This window comes from Esox lucius, chromosome 5 (genome assembly GCF_011004845.1).
Source record: "Esox lucius isolate fEsoLuc1 chromosome 5, fEsoLuc1.pri, whole genome shotgun sequence".
Classification (NCBI taxonomy): Eukaryota; Metazoa; Chordata; class Actinopteri; order Esociformes; family Esocidae; genus Esox; species Esox lucius.
Window position 1 is genome coordinate 24,083,563 of NC_047573.1, and position 15,724 is coordinate 24,099,286.

Consider the following 15,724-nt stretch of genomic DNA (forward strand, 5'->3'; position numbering starts at 1 on the left):
CAGAGAGCACACTCTTGTAGGACTGGAGTGTAGCTTATTAAAGACAAGTGTGCCATTGTATGCACAAAGAACAGTGAATTAGAAGCGGAGAGCCCTTATGAAGGGCTATAATGTCATTATGGACTGTGAAACAGTGTTTCAGAGCCTGGATATGTCAAGTTCACCTTCATGTCCTTCTGATACTTATACATTACCTCATACATTAGTTTTAATAGGAACACATCCAACGCAGATCCAGCCTACTCATTAGTGTGCCTTGGACATTAGTTAGTTGTCCAGGTTCCTGTGGAGACTCTGTTCAGTCACAAATTCTTAAGATCAAGTCAAAGTTATTTAGTACACTTAAATCCAGTTAATGAACAAAAGTCCTGGCACTGACCTTGCTTGTAACAAATCTCAGTTTTCTGAAGGCATTCAATCATTTGTGCTAGCATAATCAACCATTTTGAGGGTAGTCAATAACACAATATTTATCGGATGTCACTTTGGTTTGAAGGGCAATCATGCAGAGGATTCCCATGGAATGTTTCTAGTAGCAAAAAGCCAGCTGCTAGCTAATCAACATTTATGTTTTAAATTTATGTGAATTTCTGTGCTCTCTGAAAAAATTTGTAAAACTGCAAATAAATATTATGAAATATTATGAGGGCCAATAAATGTTTGAGCACCAGCCAAATTGTCCTTAGGGGTCCCAGAAGGTTAGGGGTCCCAGAAGGCTAGGGCTCCCAGAAGGCTAGGGGATCCAGAAGCCTAGGGGTCCCAGAAGGCTAGTTCCAGCCCTTTACCTGTCCCAAAACCAGTCACTGTGATGAGAGAGGGTGCGTGAGAATATGCTTTGAGTTTCATCAATGGAGTGATTTTGATCTACACAGAGCATCAACGAGAGCAGGAGGGAGTGAGCCTGAATCTGACTATTTGGGAAAATAAGAGAGCGCACGCCAAGTGTATGTGAGAGAGAGAGAGTGGGATGGAGAGGAACAGAATGAGTGTGTGGAACATGGAGGTAAAGAGAGAGGGAGGAGAGTGAAGGACTGAGATCAACCTATTGTACCAGTTGGAGAGAGCGGGGCTGTTTGAATGAGTGGAGAGGGAGAGTGCATGTGTGTGTGTATGTGCAAGGGAGAGATAAAGACAGAGCTATAGAGGGGTTTAGATTAGGAGAAAGGTGTCTGTGTGTGTGTTTGTGTGTGTGTGTGTGTGTGTGTGTGAAAGAGAGAGAGGTTGTCAGACCCCCCTCGAAGTAAAGGCTACTCTACACAGTGCAGTTTCTCTGGGTCCCATTGACACTCATTTATAGGGTGGGAAGAGCTGAACATGTCATTTTGAAAGGGGACTATATGTTTTTTTTCCTTCTTTGCTTTTTTCCCTTGCGGATCTCTACTCATCTCCACTATGGTCTTGCCAGCTCTATTTGTGGCTTTGTAAAGGAGGTCACTGCGGGAGACAAAGAATCGGAAAGCAGCCCAACAGTACAGTAAAGGTATTTATGCTTTAGTTAAGTTTGGTTGTAAACTCATGTATTGTCTTGAAGATTATTTTTTATGTTTTGTATTGATGTTAGCAGCTAAGTCATTAAAGTCATAGCATAGAGAAACGGTTTTGGTGATTGAGGAAACATTTAAATAGGTTTTGGAAAGTCAAAAGCACATTAAAGAATGGGACAGGGGTGACAGTTTAAAGACATAGACCCACTGTGCAAAAAGAGAATGATTAAACATTTAGAAGCAAGCTTGGTTATACACTAGAGGTTTGTGGTGTAGTCTCAGCCATGCATGTTTAAACAGAGAAGGGGTGTGAGCTTGAAAGTCGCAGTGTTCTTCAGAGAGGGAAGTGAACGCAACGCTTGAGTGTGTGCTTTCTTTAGAGAGCAGTGGGGTGTGTACTGCAAAGTAATGGTAAAAAGGTGCAATGTGGAGATTTTATTTTAATAGGAAGCAGGAGAGTGCAGGAATAACAATACCAATGTCTGCAATTGTGTAATTTGGCCTCACAATTGTGTAATTGTGTAATCACAAGAGTGTGTTTATAAGCACTCTGTATCACTTAAAATCAGTTAAACATGCAATCCCACAGAATATGAACTCAGTATAACAGGCTAATAATATATATTTGGCAGTTATATCAATTCCAAAAGTGCACAATGTAACATATACAGAATGGATGACGTCGTACACAAAAACAGGAACACATTTTGACCAATACTTCAAAAACTAGAGGCTAATAATAGAAATACTCTAAAGGATTATTTCAAAAGATACTTAATGTATTTGTCATAGCTAGGTTATGGTTTGTATACCTTTGTTACATATGATTTCCTCTTCATTATGTTCAGGTAGCCACACTTGTGTAGAGTTGTTTTAATTACTAGTTTACCCACTTAAATATCATGCATATCTCATGAACATTCTACTTCCTAATGAGAAGGGATTTTGTGACAATTAGTTTAGTAATCGTTTAATGCAGCACGACAATCTGAACGTGATTTGCCAGTGGAGATTTTGCTGGGCAGAGTGTTATGTGTTCCTTCATTCATTTAATAATGAGATTCATATATCCCTCATTTGTTAGCGTATTTGTGATATTATATTAAAAGGTTATGAAATATGTTTGAGCAGTAAACTGAATATTCATCCTAACTTCTGTCAATGTTGACGTCAGCACAAATTCTACAATGTTTCTTTCAGACTGAATGTATGGAGCATTTGACAGAGCGGAATTAAATTCAGTATGAGTTGTCAGGCAAAGAGTTCAGAGGGGCATAGTGAGGAAATGGAAAGGTGAGGAGAATAGCCACAGAGCTCATCAACACTCAGTTTCACGCATTTTCTGTTCTGATGATTGTCAACCAAACCATCTCTCTCTATTCATGGTTTCAGTCAACGCTGAGCACTAAGTGACAGTTTAGTTGTAAACAGCCACACACCATTTTATACCCATCCAGCCTTTTCGCTGGGTTATTAGCCAAGTTGTGTGTAGCAGATGCTATAATGAGGAATGTGGAAGACACATAATGTGCAACAGTGTAATACAGGGGTATTATTTTCTCCCAAAACAATATATTGCTTTTTCCAACCCCTGGTGTAATACTGCCACACTTTGATCTTGTAGATACAGTTAGTAATTGGCTATGCAAGACTTTGCGTAGGCTACAAGTACATGATATAATGCACAACTAGCAGTTTTGTTTCTGATGCTAATAGTATATTTTTCAATGGGAAATGGTACCTCTGGGAATTATATTATACAGAATAGAAAATACACAATCCGCAGTTTGGAGGAGAACAGTTAAACAAAGATAAATGACTCCCTCGACAAACACAGAGCAATTGTCACATATTTTAATGAAACAAGGACAGCAAAATGGCATTATCATACCTATTATATGATGAAGTAAACATATATAATGTGAGCATGTCCAAAGATAATATGATTAATGGAAAGCACAACAATGAAAGAAAGCATTTAATGCAGGGCACAATGCTTGGGAGTCTAATCGGGTACCATTCTACTCGACGGAACTGGGAGATGTCCTTTTGTACTCCTTCTTTCATCTCTGAATAAAGAAGAGGAGAATGGGAATAGAGAGGTTACTTTGTAGCAGATTTAACGCTGGTGTTTTCTGTAGTGTCTCTCCAGGGTTTAGTAAGGGAGATAAGCGGAAGCCATGTTGAGAATGCCTCTGTGGCATCAAGGCTACTACAGGAAATAAAGAGGGCAAATCATGAGCAACACAATATATTGCGGCTTAATTTACTCCTGTGAGAATATCATAACTAGGCTGCAGCTGATGGGCACACAAATGCACACATGCCTTTCAAATGTATTTAAGCCCACAATTTACAGGTAAGTGCCTCCCAGTAAGGTAACATTGCAGCCAAGACTTACAGACTGGTCGCTGTGACTTACAACGTGGTAGCCATGACTTACAGCCTGGTCACTATGACTTACACCCTGGTCACTATGACTTACAGCCTGGTCACTATGACTTACAACCTGGTCGCTATGACTTACAGCCTGGTCACTATGACTTACAACCTGGTCACTATGGCTTACAACCTGGTCACTGTGACTTACAGCCTGGTCACTATGACTTACAGCCTGGTCGCTGTGACTTACAGCCTGGTCACTATGACTTACAAATTAGTTTACTGCTGTCTGGCTTCTTTGTCTTGTCACTTGCAGGTGCCTGCAAGCTGAATTGTGGTTGCTAGCAGGGTAATGTGTTTTCCTCCACTGAATAAATGCCAGCGAATACTTCCAGCTATAGCGCAATGTAATATGAAGCAGCATGTTTTTGCAATGAGATGGGCCATTATTGAGAAATCTGACAATTGTGTAAAACATCAAGGCTACTAAAAGAATTAAAGAGGGCAAATCATGAGCTACACAATATATTGTAGCTTAATTCACTCCTGTGAGAATATCATAACTAGGCTGCAGCTGATTTATTTTGCAAAAAAATGCCATCTTCTAACCACAATCTAACTTTGCCCTAAACCAAACCTCTGTGTGAAAAATAGCCTTTATCGTCAGAGGGACTGGCTAATTGTATGTACATGGTCATATTTTCCTTGTTTCACTATCCATTTTTGTCCCCGACAGAACAATTAAAACCTATAAACACACATGCACAAACAAAGACAGCCATGCAGTTGTGGACAGAGAAATATATTATTAGAGTAAAACCTATGATTGCTCAAGTTAAACATCCTATTTGCTCAGTTGGTTAATACAGTGCAATCAATGAAAGTCTCTGAGAAATAATTAAAAAAATAAATAAATGCTTCCCTCAGATAAATCACTTTAATGAGCATTCGATTGTTGTTTACTGTAACAGGCATAAAAGCCTCCCAGAGCGACAGTCATTAAGTTTGATCACAACCAAATAGCTGTTTCACCTGACTCGGCAATCCTTTATATTACATACAGGACAGCCCCAAGAGAAAAAGATATAAACTAGAGGACAAGCCAGCGAACCCGAAGCTGGTGAACGGCAACATACCCATAGCAATAAAGCACTCTGAAAACATTTATTCTGTTCAAAAACCAAATCTTATGATATTGGTTTAAAATGTGGTTACATTCCAATAACAGAGCCATAATGTAGGTATAATGACCCTATTATATTGTAGTAAATTTGCTCCCCCTCTGGTGAAACACCATGATACATAGATAATGATTCCAGAGTAATAACAGTCCAGTGGCCCATATTCCTTCCTTCAAACAAATGCCTCTTCGATGAGAAGGTTCACAGCTCACCCCAAACGTTGTGCTAGTGATGAATTTCAGTGCATATAGTGCAGTCCATAACCATTTGGACAGTTACACAAGTTTTGTTGTTTTGGTTCTCCACTTCAGCATTGTCGGACAGATGAGGAACACTCACCTGGATGTAGGCATGGATGGGTCAGCCACTATTATCAGCTAAACACTTCACTAGTGGAACTACAGTGGCTGGGATACAAGGTGGAAAAACACCAGTTGGCATAAAAAAAAAAATCTGGAAAGAGGTTATGTGGAAAGATGAGAAACAATGTTATGTACTGTACCAGAGTGATGACTAGTAGAAAGTGTGGAGGGAAAATAAGGAACTGACATGTTTTGTGCATGTATGGCTGCCACTGGAACTGGCTCACTTGTCTTCATTGATGATGTAACTGTTGACGGCAGCAGTAGGATTCTGAAGTTTACAAAAACATTTGGTCAATTCAATTTAAACCAATTGCCTCAAAACCCATTGAATGGAACCACACATTGCAGCATGATAATGACCACAAATATACTGCTTTAGCAATCAAGGAGTTTATCAGAAAGAAAAATATATTTTTTATTGGCCAAGTCAATCACCAGACCTGAATCCCAGGGACGTATTAAAACATACTGAGCCTATGGGCTACCTCCAGCTCGGGGCCCAATGGTCGTCCCCCGTCCTCACCTGACACACACACACACACAAAGTCACACTACGTGAGCACATGTGTTCCTGCCCGAAAGAAATGAAGACTTTCCTGAAGACTACTTTGAGACTGTTTTAACAAAACAACACACCCTCCTATATGTTCCGATTATGACTATATAGTCTACCAACACATAGTCACATAACAAATAGTCATAGGCTACCCACACTACAGACACTATCACAGAAATTGTCAATCAGCCATAGTAATATCACAATAATCCCAAATAAAATAACAATGAGAAAGATCCCCTCACTACAAGTACGCACATACATGCCACAACCAGAGCAATATGGATGATGCTACTGGCCTTGTAGTCAGCGCCACTCTGGCACAGGCTTACATCAATCAACAATACGAATCCGGGTGAAATGAGGGTCACAATCACAAACCATAACAATGAATTATACTAATAATCTGACTCACCAGTTTTGTTGTTAGTGCCTTTCTTGGAGGCAAAGTCAAAGTCAATACGTTTTGTAAAGTCCAACTGGCGCAACAGGTCAGTGAATCCTGTCTCACACGTTCTCTCTTGGGCATACTCATTGTCTATCTGACTGTTTACAGAGACAGACAATGATTATTAACCTCTGTTCCTCACATAATGTTTCTTACCAACAGGCATGCGCAGGAAGTCAATCTGTCACTCAAATTAAGTGGAATATTAGGCCATGATGATCCATTATAAAAAGCAAAGGGTTATTCTACTTCCTTTCTCTCAACTTCCGTGAGTTTTTTTTTATGCTGCGGTTGTCCATGGCCTGCTTTTTTAGGGCTTAAGGCCTTGGCCTCTGAGATGAGGTCTGGAAAGTAAAATGTGCCCTTGGAATATGCATGTGGTAATGGTAACACTGCGATGAACTATTGTGTAGACATACACATTTCCAATGACCTTCTATGTTTCTGTCTTTCTGCTGTGGATGTGAAACAATAGGATTCCTGCAGCAGAGATCCCTTTGATGTTCATTCGTTCTTTTCATGGTATTTTAATGCACTCTGTCAAAGGGTGTCAGCCGTGAGAGAAGGGGGCTGGGAAAATAGTATGGAGTCTTGTACGGATATTACACACACTGTATATTCTGCTACTCCGCCCAAAATAAAAATGTTTATTGGAAAATGATGGATTCATCCAAATGGAATGGCCCAAGAGACTGATTAGTTCATCTAATTTCTTGGGGGAATATTTGGCCACTGAATTTGTTTGGATATAAGATCTGCGTAAGTCTGACTCATACAGTCTCTGAACAATATTACTGGCAAGATTAGTGCTATATGTCTCATTTAAAAGGGGTAATTGTAAAATGCGACTAAGTTAGTTCACATTATATATCACTGAGGACATTACGGCAGAAATGAGCATTGCACAGTATTCACGCTGCCCTCTCTCCCTACCAAGTTTAGCTGAGCCCAGGCAAGAGAGGCTGTCAACACACTTTCCATTTGACCCATTTACACTCAGTCTGGTGAGGAAAGAGAGCTGGTTTTTGATCCTCACCAGACCACCGCCAGCCTAGCATGGATTGAGTGGTCTGGCACTTTAACTTATTTCCAGCTTGACTCAGAACTGATTAATATGAGAACCGTCTTCAGAGCTGTCTGTGTTGGAAACCTTGTCAGCCCATTTGTAACCTTGGGGAATAACTGGATAGCTTGATGTTTCCAGAAAAGGTATGCCCGTGAAGTGGAGTTGGAGAATGGGGAGATCAAAGTGTTGGGAATTGTTTACAGAGGATGGTCGGCTCTGGTAATTATTTTAATCAAGCACTTCATTAATGTTTAGATATGTTTGTTTGAAAAATGATTTGATTATGATCTAACATCCTGTCTGATTGACAAGATGTTATTTCTTTAAAAAGGCTAGAATGTATTTCCATTTGATATTTGGGTAAGGGAATCATGGTAGCCAATGCTGAATTACACTTCTATCATTCGTGTAATTATCTGCAAAAAAAAAAATTCTGGTAAGAAAAATTACTATTTGTCATGAAGCAAAACCTCAAGCAATATTAACAATTTGCTTACAGAGTGAAGGCATTTAAGGCTGAGTTAAATTTGCCAGTCATTCTACTTAGGTGAGGGAACCAGAGTGGTGTTAACTAGTCAAGAAGCTACATATCTTGTACTATTCCTGTGTTCTCATGCTGCATTTTAGTCAGATATGCTAAAGGGTATGCAAGGAGTGCTTTATAAATAAAAAGTTGAAAATTATTTTCTCTGCAAATATACAGAGGCCAATCACACCATTATAATGAACAATCATAACTACAGAAGCGGGCACCAAAGATACATGAAAAATATCCATTTGTTGTTTTACAGAAACTACTGTAAGCATATAAACAGTATTTGGTAAATCCCTGTCACTTAAAACAGACATTAAAGTGATCTGGACAATATATCTTTTTCTATGATCAAGACAAATAGGCTCTATTTTGCCAGAATAATCCAATGTCAATCAATCAATCAATCAAATTTATTTATAAAGCCCTTTTTACAACAGCAGTTGTCACAAAGTGCTTTAAAGAGACACCCGGCCTTAAACCCCAAGGAGCAAACAACAGTAGTGTTGAATTTCAGTGGCTAGGAAAAAGTCCCTAAGAAGGTCGAATTTTAGGAAGAAACCTAGAGAGGACCCAGGCTCAGAGGGGTGACCAGTCCTCTTCTGGCTGTGCCGGGTGAGATATTAAGAGTCCAATTGGAATAATAAATACATTTCTCTGGGCTAAATCCAGAGTCTATTTGATTTTAGACTAGGTCAGAAGTATGACCAGGTGGACAAGGACAGGGACAGCAACGGGCCCCCCAAACCAGGTAATCCGCAGGTGTGGACCAGGACCTCATCTCCTTCTAAAATTTAAAACTGGAGGAAACTGAGAAAAGTTAGTAGTACATCCCTCATATCCCCCAGCACAATAATATAGCACAACAATCTTTGGCTTCTATACTATTTCAGCAAAGTGTGTTAGATTAAATAACATCTTTAAAATGACATCTTCTCATCAAGGCATATACCAATATAACTGTAAGAACAATCTACTTAGGGTAAAGTTACTTTAGTTATGATCCCTAGTTAATAACTAATAGCATGCTGCATATTATAATTATTTTTGCATTCTGCACAAAATGAAGATCTACAATTGTTATCTGTATTGCTTAAAAAATAGATATTAGATTGGTTTACAGAATGTGCAGCAAATAATATATAATCAGTATTTTATTACTAAACAGTGTGAACAATAGTGGACCGAAAATAAAACATGAGGTGTCCCATTCATGCACGTATTTCCAAATGTTTTTTGTATGGTTGACATCTCCACAGTAAATGCAATATTTGCATCAAATGTCTTCTTGGATCATTACACTCTGAGAAAAAAGAATTACAAAAGTGTTCTGCGTGCGGTCACCAAAGAGCCATTGTCAGTTTTTTATTCTCTCACAGAATTTGCTATATGCACCAGAGCTCGGATAACTCGACCACGCCTCACTTCAATGGACAATGAACTCCTAGGTTCCTAACATATAACTTATCAACGTCCCATCTTTAGGTAGAGAGCAAGAGCAGCCTGTGAGTGTTTGGAGGATGGAGACCCATTGCAAAAGAGGGATATGGAGGACAGAACTTGGCCGCTCTACTTTCACAGAAGTGGGACAATCTGTTCCTTGGATACTCTCCAATTCTAGTTTCTGGGGACCAATATACTGAAAATATATCTATACTCATGGTCTGTCCTACATAGAGAGAGAGAGAGAGAGAGAAGAGAGAGAAGGTGTAGAACGCAATGCCTATAAGGGTTGTTCAATTCTGTGTTGTGAACGTATTTACCATTCCCCTTGAGATTGGCCGGAAAAAAATGAGAAAACCCCTCAAATATGTCCACTACATTTTTATAGTTTATTGAGATGAAAAGAGAGAAATAGTCATGTGAAAATCCCCACAATGCCTAACATCAAAGCCTGAAAGCAGTTCTTAGCTCACTACATGCACAAAAGTGATTTTATATTCACCTTAAATGTTGTCTGCATTTGATAACTATGTATGTACCATCGGGACGGGGTAACGTTTATCAACATATTCAAAAAATGTCTATAGGCTAATTAACAACGTCAAAGATATCCAGCCAATAAGTAAATGCCTCTGCGTTATCTTTGACCGAAGCTGTCAGCTAACATTCACCCACGTGATCTTTCTGAATCCATTTCCCATGTAAAAATGTAATTTAGAGTGTTGAATTTCTTGTTATGTCTCTTGTAGTTAGCCATTGGTTGCACTTTATCTAGCTAGTTAGCAGTGCCATCTCAATACATTTTGTTTCTTAAAGTATAACGACAATTAAGTCATGTAAATTAAGTTGACTATGGTGTGGTCAATTTTAAACCATAATGTATTTTTTTAATAGACAGTATAAAGTCATCAAAAAGGGGAAAAGACACAGTAGCATTAGTAACACAGTGGTCCTCATAAGTTTGCATACCCTGGCAGATATTGTGAGATTTTGGCATTGATTTTTAAAGTATGGCTGATCATGCCATAACATTTTATTTAAGGATAGTGATCATATGAAGCCATTCAATATCACATAGTTGTTTGGCTCCTTTTTACATCATGATCATAACAGAAATCAGCCAAATGGCCCTGATCAAAAGTTTACATATCCTCAAATGTCTGGCTTTGTTACAGACACATAAGGTGACACACATAGGTAAACATTTTAATAAAAGGTGAATTTCCCACACCTGTGGCTTTTTAAATAGCAATTAGTGATTGTGTACAAATAGTCAATCAATCAAATTTATTTATAAAGCCCTTTTTACAACAGCAGTTGTCACAAAGTGCTTTTACAGAGACACCCGGCCTTAAACCCCAAGGAGCAAACAACAGTAGTGTTGAATTTCAGTGGCTAGGAAAAACTCCCTAGGAAGGCCAAATTTTAGGAAGAAACCTAGAGAGGACCCAGGCTCAGAGGGGTGACCAGTCCTCTTCTGGCAGTGCCGGGTGAGATATTAACAGTCCTATTGGAATAATTAATAAATGTATCTGGGCTAAATCCAGAGTCTATTTAAATGTAGACTAGTTCAGAAGTATGACCAGATGGACAAGGACAGGGACAGCAACGGGCCCCCCAAATCAGGTACTCCGCAGGTGTGGACCAGGACCTCATGTCTTCCTAAAGTTTAAAACGAAAATTCAGAAAATGCTTTCCTCATATCAACAACAATTTATAGTGGAGAAGGAGAACTTAATGGGGAAGGAGAACTGACCCAATCCCCCAGCACAATAGTATAGCAGCATCAGATCTTGGAAGATCAATAGTCAATGAGTTTGTTAGCTCTCATGTGAATGCACTGAGCAGGCTAGATACTGAGCCATGGGGAGCAGAAAAGAAGTGTCAAAAGACTTGCATAACAAGGTAATGGAACTTTATAAAGATGGAAAAGGATATAAAAAGATATCCAAAGCTTTGCAAGTGCTAATCAGTACTGTTCAATAACTTATTAAGTAGTGGAAAATTCAGGGATCTCTTGATACCAAGCCAAGGCCAGGTAGACCAAGAAAGATTTCAGCCAAAACTTCCAGAAGAATTGTTCGTGATACATCATCATCATCATCTTCCACTTATCCGGGGCCGGGTCACGGCAAGCAGTCTAAGCAGAGATGCCCAGACTTCCCTCTCCCTAAACACTTCCTCCAGCTCTTCCGGGGGGACACTGAGGCATTCCCAGGCCAGCCGGGAGACATAGTCCCTCCAGCATGTCCTAGGTCTTCCCTGGGGTCTCCTCCCGGTGGGACGGGACTGGAACACCTTCCCAGGAAGGCGTTCCGGAGGCATCCGAACAGATGCCCAAGCCACCTCAGCTGACCCCTCTCGATGTGGAGGAGCAGCGGCTCTACTCTGAGCTCCTCCCGGGTGACCGAGCTTCTCACCCTATCTCTAAGGGATACAATGATACAATGAAAATAACAAAGGTAACCTCAGGTGGAATACAGGCTGCTCTGGAAAAAGTGTGGTTGTTTCATGAGCACAATACTTTAACAACCATAAGGAGTTTGGATTTTATTGAAATGGGGGAGAAGTATGGATCTTCAATGTTTGTCATTACATAGGGTCCTTGATCTTAGCACTGTGCCATGGTAGAGGAGTCTGGATGTTATTTGTCAACCTTAATGGATGACTGTAACGAATACGACTCAGATCCGGAGAGAGAGAGAAGCCAGAGGTGTCACTTTATTCCACTAGGCAACAACACTGAGTACAAGCAGGCAGAGGTCAGTACACAGGTAATGAGAAGGCAGCAGTACCATCCAGAATCCATGAAGGGTAAACAGGAGGCAGGCAGATAGTTCAGGCATCTGGAAATCCGATGGACTACGGTACAGAATCAGAAGGCAGGTAACGAAGTCAGGATAGGCTAAACAGGTCTGTGCAGAAGTCAATCGAGAATAGGGGAAAACTAGCCTGAGTGTGTCACAAACAATATCTCATGGGGAGAGAAGGAAACAGACAGGCTTAAATGCACAGGTGATAATTGAGAACAGGTGTCTAGAATTCAGGAGATTGGGACCGGGAGGACGTGTTGCGTTCAGGGTGAATGGGAAGTGGTGGTTGTTCCGGTGATGGAGATCGGGTGGCTCTGTTTCTTTCCCAACTGAAAAACGGCAACTGCAGAGCTATGTGTTGACATTCAGTTTTGATCTGTCAGAAAGGAAAAAAGCACATAATGATAAATGAGAGTCCACAACTCTGATAATGATCCAACAAAAATGTTATATGATAAAAAAGTATTTCACCTAGTTTCACCTAGTTTATTTATGTGGGTGTGGTTTGCTGGGCATGTCTGACCTGACAAAGATCCATTAGGGATCTTAATGTTGTCGATCTGTAAGTTTTATTATATTAAATGTTTGTTATGAGCATTATCAAAGTTGCGGACTCTCATTTATCATTATGTATGAAAAGAGTCCCAGAGTCTTTCAGAAGTAAAGATGGGGAGGGGTTCACCACTCTGTGAAAGACTGCGCAGACAAATAGCGCAACAATTTAACAAAAACGTTTCTCAACGTAAAATTGCAAAGAGTTTGGGGAGCTCATTATCTACAGTACATAATATCCTTAAAAGATTCAGAGAATAGAATCTGGAGAAATCTCTGTAAAATCTGGAGAAACCAAAATTGTCTGGCCGTGATTTTCTGGCCCTCAGGCAGCACTGCATTAAAAACAAACATGATTTTATAGTGGAAATCACTTCATGGGCTCAGGAACACTTCCGAAAACCATTGTCTGTGAACACAGTATGTCACTGCAACCACAAATGTAAGTTAATAGTCTACCATGCAAAGAAGAAACCGTATATAAACAAGATCCAGAAACACTGACGCCTTCTCTGGGCCCGAGCTCATCTGAGATGGACTGAGGCAAAGTGGAAAACTGTCCTGTGTTCTGACAAATTAAAATTATTTTTGGTGATCATGGACACCGTGCCCTCCGGGGTAAAGAGGAGAGGGACCATCTGCCTTGTTATCAGCGCACAGATCAAAAGCCAACATCTGTGATGGTATGGGGGTGCATTAGAACACATGGCAGGGGTGACTTGCACATCTGTGAAGGCACCATTAATGTTGAACAATATACACAGGTTTTAGAGCAACATATGCTGCCATCCAGATGTATTTTCCCAGAGATAGTGTTGTAAGACACATTAGCCGCTCATTAGCATTCCAATATCTTAGGCTATATACAGGTGAAGATATTCAGAAAACATCGAATTGACTTAACAATATTTACGCAGTTATCTAAAAGTTAGATCTTAAGATCCGCCAATGGATGTAAATAGAAGTGTAAAATGCTAATAACCGCATTTATGTTTTGCCCCACGGTTTTATGGGGATTATGACTCATTCTATTTTAGTCAGTGAGACATAAATGCCAGTCTAAAGTCCTTGTTCCATTTGTTGTAAGTTGCACAAGTGATTACATATATATCCTATCTTCCAATGTAAAGAGGAAAAGAGAGATGGAAGAAAAAGATATCATTAAACCTTCCCCTAAATCCATCCATCCATCCATCTTTGCTTCCTGGGCACTGAAGGAGGGCAATTTATCTCTGTCCTCGTTATCATGATTAATCCTCTTCTGATCCTTGTCTTATTTTCAACTCCTTCTCCCTTCAACTCGGTGAACCCACTTGTACTGTTCCCCATGGCACTGTTAAAGAGGGCCAAGCCCTTTTCCCAAATTTGACCTGTGAGCCCTTTCCCCCTCTCTTCCCAACATGAGCAGTTTTTAAAGGTGTTCTGACGATGATGACCTTTCAGTCTTTTCAATATTCTTTGAAGCCCCTGTGTACTCCTGTCATACAAATCAATCCCACAAGTTTTGAAGTCCTGACTATTATATTGTTTATGGTAAAAGTGCTTAATCCTTACATTGTGAGGGTTGTGAGTTTGCAGTCCAACAAATGTTTTCTTTTTAACTAATTGACCGATCTGATTTGGTCGGACAAAAAAATTATTGGAGACCCGATGTGATTAGTCAATAGACCAATTAATGGAAATAATCGATCAGAATTGAGCTGCCTGTGTGAATACAGCCATACACTCCTGCGCCGCTAACCAGTTCTGCATCTCATCGCCTTCTTGTCCAGTCTCACTGTTTTACCTCTCAGTTCTCTCCTCAACTCTCTCTCATCAGCATTCCAACCCCACAAGATTCCTCTGTCTTTTTCCCTCAAACTGATTACTCTGCTTTATGCAAAATACGTCTTGCTTTCTTTCTTTGTCATATATTCCCCCTCTTCCTTTCTCCCCAATTAGTTCCATCTTTGACATGCCATGGCCTGTCTTCCTTCCTTGTGTCCTTCTCTTCTCTCCTCCAGGGCAGACCTCCATGTTCTTAAATATTTTATGAGTCAGTGTACATAAATCAGCCTCCCTCTTTCATTACTGGTTAATTGTACAAGGGTGTTAACCTCCTGAAAACTGTTGCTGTGATTTAGCAACTTGTCAATTCTCAAAGCCATATTTGTCAGTGTGAGGGGTACTTTGGGAATGGCAAACAACTATAGGGAAGGATTTGGGTAGCTTACTACTGTATCAGAGATAGTTTAGTGGGTTGGCTTGATTAGTCCAATCCACAGATGTTTTCCTGTAGTTCCTTTCACATGTTCAGGCATAGTCCCTAAGACACCGCTACAGGTTCTTAGGTTTTTGGTGATTCAGCCCACTAAATCGACAGTGGCCTCTGTATACTTTTTCAAGGGATGACCCAGTGTGAGATATCTTACTGGGGGAAAAAAGATGCCTTTTGTGTTCTCTCTGTGCTGGATAGTGCTGTTTCTGTTTCAGCACTGAAATTCTTTTGGAGTGTATGCAGCTCTGGAAGGAATTAAGAGACCACTGCACCTATTCTTTCCTTTCCAAAAAAGTAAATAAGGAAGGTTTTGAGTGAGGAACAGAAAGGTTAAAATTAAGAGACCACTGCAAAACTTTCCTTTTCAACTTTTTTGGAAAGGAAAGAAAAAGGTGCAGTGGTCTCTTCATTTCTTCCGAAGGTGTGTGTGCAGTAAGTCTACTTTCTTGGTTCATTTGTTTGACAGTTCATTCGAAAACACCACGCCTTTCCATGATGTTCATGCCAAATGGTTCAAAGTTCAAAATGTATGTTGACCCGTTTGCTAACCTTACCACCTCAGTGAGCTTTGTATTAATTACTAGTCACACCCCCCCACCCCCACCTCCCCACCCCCCCAGAACATGTTGAGGAATTTGTATTGTA

The 15,724-nt window shown here is 40.1% G+C and overlaps 1 protein-coding gene across 4 annotated transcripts in view; it reads left to right on the top strand.

The window, feature by feature from the left end:
- The first annotated feature begins 1,135 nt into the window (after positions 1–1,135).
- LOC105021318 (SH3 and multiple ankyrin repeat domains protein 1) overlaps positions 1,136–15,724 on the top strand; it is a 62,955-nt gene continuing 48,366 nt past the window's right edge. For 2 of the 4 annotated variants that reach the window (XM_020046702.3, XM_029119859.2), the window contains exon 1: positions 1,136–1,480. The gene's annotated coding sequence lies outside the window, so the exon portion shown is untranslated. Of the gene's footprint in view, positions 1,481–7,552; positions 7,702–15,724 lie in introns of those variants that run through there. The other 2 variants (XM_029119858.2, XM_034292179.1) reach the window with 2 other exon arrangements.